Source organism: Chiloscyllium plagiosum, chromosome 11 (assembly GCF_004010195.1).
Source record: "Chiloscyllium plagiosum isolate BGI_BamShark_2017 chromosome 11, ASM401019v2, whole genome shotgun sequence".
Lineage (NCBI taxonomy): Eukaryota > Metazoa > Chordata > Chondrichthyes > Orectolobiformes > Hemiscylliidae > Chiloscyllium > Chiloscyllium plagiosum.
In genome coordinates, this window is record NC_057720.1 from 18,870,136 (window position 1) to 18,875,856 (window position 5,721).

Consider the following 5,721-nt stretch of genomic DNA (forward strand, 5'->3'; position numbering starts at 1 on the left):
TCCGCAAGTAGGCGGGCTGTCTCCCCAATATAGAGGAGGCCACATCGGGTACAGGGGATGCAATAGATGATATGTGTGGAGGTACAGGTGAATCTGTGGCGGATATGGAAGTTTCCTTTGGGGCCTTGGAGGGAGGTGAGAGGGGAGGTGTGGGCGCAAGTCTTGCACCTCCTGTTTAAGCAGTCTTGACTATATTGATAAGACAGTGAAAATGAGATTAGATTGCTACCCTCGTGAGATATGGCAGCTGGTCTATGAAAATTCATCTCATGCACAAGCCAAAACACACCATTTTTGATCACTATGTCCTGATAGAATCTTCTTCCCGACCTCTCCGCCCCCACCCCAATCTGTCCTATCACCCTCACCTTGACCTTTTTCCACCTATCACATTTCCCACGCCCCTCCCCCAAGTCCCTCCTCCCTATCTTTTATCTTTGCCTGCTGGACAAACTTTCCTCATTCCTGAAGAAGGGCTAATGCCCGAAACGTCGATTCTCCTGTTCCCTAGATGCTGCCTGACCTGCTGCGCTTCTCCAGCAACACATTTCCATCTTTGAATCCCATCAGTCAAGACATTGTTTTGTGGTGTGCTTGCTGGGGTAGTGCGGTCGAACAGCCTAAGGTTCTGGATTAAGGCTCCAGTCACTATTGAGTTGTGGGTTCAAATCCTACCCCTCCTGAAGCCCCAGATTTTAAAAAAAATTAGATTCCCTACAGCGTGGAACCAATCCACACCAACCCTCCAAAGAGTAACCCACCAAGACTCATTTCCCCTCTAACTACTGCATCTAACACTATGGGCAATTTTCCATGGCCAATTCACCTGATCTGCACAAGGAAACTGTAGCACCCCATGCAGATATGAGGAGAATGTGCAAACTCCACACAGACAGTTGCCTAAGGCTGGAATTAAATGTGGGACCCTGGTGCTGTGAGACAGCAGTGCTAACCACTGAGCCACCATGCCACCCTAAGGTGATATGCCCCAATAGGGCATTGCCAAGACTACAGACCTTCAGCTTAGTAGTGACTACTTTTGATCAGAAGAACAAGGAGAGACTGGAACAAGATTTTCAGTGAAATACTTTTAACCTGAGAGTGAAGAAATATTCACTGGGTCACATTCATTAAATATTAACTGAGTACAGTATCTTAGATCCATTTAGAATTGTTGTCTACTCTACAGTTCTGTTCACTCAAAAATAAGCCTTACAGCTGACTGCTCCATTAATAACAGTGTCTCAGCCACATTTCACATGGGAAACAAACCTATCAATGATCCTCTGGTCCCGGCTCAGCACAGAGTGAGACAGGGACAAGCATCAGGATTTGACCCAGCACTCTCCAATCCTCTGCTGCCAGCAGAAAGTGGCCGCTGCAGGCTTCAGTTGGCAGCTTCTTCCAAGCCGGGCTCAGCCTCCCAATACACTGAGCATGGGCTCAGGAAATTGCAGGGAGATTATATCCCATTTAACTAAACCACAGAGCAGCATTGACACAATCCAAGTGAGTGAAGCATTCTCTCAGCTTCATTCACGATACCTTGGCTGAAACTTCTAGAAACTCGCTCCTCATGATGTGTCCTTCTCAAGTGAAAGGGGCTAAAATTTTGTTAAACATGGCCCCAGGTGCAGCAGATTCTTCCTTTCCTGAAAACCTTTTTAACTGAATTCTGAAAATTCAGTCTCCAAAATGAGAAGTGGCAAACATTGCTTGAACAGAGAATGGATTTGACTTTGCAGACAGATGAGCATTTCTTAAAGTCTGTAACAGAAATGACTAGGTTTATTAAAGCAGATTCACAGATTTATTCACTGTCTGGAAGTTGCACAGGCTGCTGCCCTATTGTCTGACTCTATGACACTCAGTAGCAGTACTGCATACTATCTGTAAAATGGATTACAGAAATTCACCAAGGCTCCTTAGACAGCACCTTCCAAATCCATGTTCATTACCATCTAAAAGGACAAGGGCAACAAATACTTGGGAGCACCACTCCTTGCAATTTCCCCTTCAGTCACGCGTCATCGTGACAGGGAAACATATGACCGTCCCTTCAGTGTCGCCAAGTCAAAATCCTAGACGGCATTGTGGGTGTACCACATTACACCATATGGGCTACAGCGGTTCAGAAGGCAGCTCGCCCCCACCTTCTCACGGGTAATTTTGGATTGGCAATAAAAGCTGACAAAGCCAGTGACACCACATCCCAATAATGAATTTAAAACGGTAACATAGAATTGCCAGGGATCAGGCGTACAGAATCATGACTGAAACTCGACTCTTAAACAGTGTGATTTTAAAGGATTGTCTCCCAACATTTAGGCATTCTAAATCTACTTCCTGAAGAAGGGCTAATGCCCGAAACGTCGATTCTCCTGTTCCCTAGATGCTGCCTGACCTGCTGCGCTTCTCCAGCAACACATTTCCATCTCTGATCTCCAGCATCTGCAGACCTCATTTTCTCTTCAAGCATTCTAAATCTAGCCTATCTACAAGGAGAACATTTGATTCAATGAGTTTCATGATAATCCTAGCATGCCATTTAATTCCCCACCCAGCTATTAATCAATTTTAATGTATCATTAACTTAACAACCAAAATGAAATATCACCTCAGTGCTGACCTTTGGGTCTACTCTTGGTTTGTTTTATAAAGCAGTGTTGAAATCAAAAAGCCAAATCTTTAAAAAAAACTTGACAATTAATGTCGGCTAGTCCTATTCAATCAGTTATGAAAATTGTTTTACAATATCTGAATTAAAGTGAAAGGACAGAGCTTGAAGGTCCCAGAGCTAAATTGAACTTACACGTATCAAAAGCTGGTGATAATGTTGAGTTTCTAATTGGGAGACTCTTGGTAGTGAGCTTTATACTCAAAGCAACATCAATAACGATTTCTGTGGGTTGAATTTTCCCACTTATTGGCAAAGCGTTTTTCTCAGGGAGATTCATGGTGGGATGGTGGGTGATGTGTCATGGATAATAATGACTTCTCTCTTGCAATCTTCCACTCCTCAGCTCATTAATTATACAACAGGCCTCTGCAAGGTCTAACTAATGTAATGGCTCAGGTGGTGGATGTGCTTGCTGTTGTTGGAAATTTGTCAAGTTCATGCTGCTGGTGCCAGATTTAATCCACATCGCCACGAAATGTGAGACACTGTAGGCCAGAAACTGCCCCCTTCACTCAAGTAAAAGCAAGGGACTGCAGAGGCTAGAAATCTGAACTACAAGCAGGAAGTGCTGGAAAGAACTCAGCAGGTTTTGCAGCGTCTGCGGAGAGAGAAACAAAGTTAATGTTTTGTGACTGAGTTTGGAACTTCAGATTTGAGGAAGTGTGATTTTGGCCTCAAAAGGCAGAGACTGCTGAGTTTCTCCAGCACTTTTTGTTTTTGTCCCTTACCTTCCAACCCTGCATTGTTGGGATCCAGCCAATAACTCAGGATGGGAAGTCAGCACCCTGATTCACTGGTGGACAATACACTCAGGAGAAGGGTAGTGCTTTTTTCATCAAAGGAGAGCATTCCATCAAATACAGCCAGTCTGGACCCAGGTCAGTGCAGAGGCCTGGGTTATAAGAAATGCCCAGTGGTGCCAGAAAAATGTTGAATGGCCTTCTGCCATTTACCTTCAGTTCTGAAGAAAAGACATATTGGATGCTGAGTCTCTTCACAGATGCTGCCAGACCTGCAGAGTTTCTTCAGTAATCTCTGTGTTTATTTCAGATTTCCAGCATCAATTTGCTTTTGTTCTGATCACCTGCACACTGCAAAGGTAAGTGCTATCATTTTCTGTCTGCTATTACACACGCACAGGGCCACCACTACTCACTCTAACTTGGTCATTGAGCTCACCTCTCACTAACCCACAGAGTCATAGAGTCATAGAGTCCTACAGCATGGAGACAGGCTCTTCACTCCAAACTGGTCCATGATGACCAAAATGTCCATCAACATTAACCCCATTTCCCTGCACTTGGCCCATATTCTCCTAAACCTTTCCTATGTATTTTCCCAAATGCCATTTAAATGTTGTTAATGTACTCACCTCGAACATTTCCGCTGGCAGCTCATTCCAAATGTGTACACCGTCTGTGTAAAAGGTTGTCCCTCAGGTTCTCTTTTATTCTTTCCCGTCTAACCTTAAACTGATGCCATGTAGTCCTTGATTCCTCAGCCTTGGGAAAAAGACTGAGTGCATTCACCCTATCCATGCCTCCTGTGATTTTATAAGACCCCCCCACCTCAGGCTCCTACACTTTAAAGAAAAAAAGTCCTAGCTTTTCTAGCCTCTCCCTATAACTCAGACCGTTGAGTCCTGGCAACATCCACCGCCAAATTCAAGCCACCCGCCGCCCAGAGGAAGGACACCTCATCTTCTGCCTTCGGACCCACCAACCACACGGCATCAATGTCGATTTCGTCAGGTTTCTCATTTCCCCTCCCTCGACCTTATCCCAGATCCAACCCTACAACACAACACTGTCCTCTTGAGCTGTCTCATCTATCCACTCCATCAGTGCACATGGATCAGTGTGTCAATGTATGTAATACTGTGTAGATGGAGCAGTGTGTCATTGTGTCCAGAATGGTGTACATGGAACACATTCCTGATGAAGGGCTTAGGCCCAAAATGTTGACTCTCCTTCTCAGATGCTGCCTGACCCGCTGTGCTTTTCCTGCTGCACACTTTTTGACTCTGATCTCTAGCATCTGCAGTCCTCACTTTCTCCATGTAGACTATGTCTACCACCCTGCTCTCGTCAGCCTTCCTGGTCACTTCATCAAAGAACTCTAATAAATTTATGAGGCATGATCCCCCATACGCAAAGCCATGCTGACTACTCCTAATCAAACCCTGTATTTCCAAATGCAGTCCATGTTAGAAGTCAAATTCTTGATGTCACAAGGAATTAAGGGCTACGGGGAGAATGCGGGTAAGTGGAGTTGAAATACCCATCAGCCATGATTGAATGGCGGAGTGGACTCAATGGGCCGAATGGCCTTACTTCCGCTCCTATGTCTTATGGTCTTATGGTCATATATATCTTATCTTCAAGCAACTTACCTACCATAGTATTAGACTTAATGGTCTATTGTTCCCAGGTCTTTCTTTTTGGCCTTTCTTGAATAAGGGCACAGCATTCACTCCCTTCAGTCTTCCAGGACTTCACCCGTGGCTAACAATGATGCAAAGATATCAACCGGGGCTCCCCCAATATCTTCTCTAGCCTCTGTAGTGTTCTGGATACATGTGGTCAGGACCAGGAGATTTATTCACCTTCATACATTCTAATACACCCAACACCTCCTCTACTGTGATATGGACTGTCCCCAAGACATGACCACTAACCTCTTCAAGCTCCCAAGTTTTCATGTCTTTCTCCACGATAAATACAGATGAGAAATATTCATTGAGGACCTCACCCATCTCTTGCAGTTCTACACATACATGTCCACTTTGGTCCTATTCTCTCTCTAGTTATTCTTTTTCCTTTAATATAGTTAAATTACCTCTTCAGATTTACCCTAATCTTCTCGGCCAAGGCTATCTCATGCCCCCTTTCCACCCTCCTGATTTCCTTCTTCAGAAAACTCCTGTATTCCCTGTATACCTCCAGGGATTCCCTTGATCCCAGCTGCCTGTACCTGAGCCATGCCTCCTTTTTTCTGGTCAAAGCCTCAATATCTCTTGTCATCCAGGATTCCCTATTCCT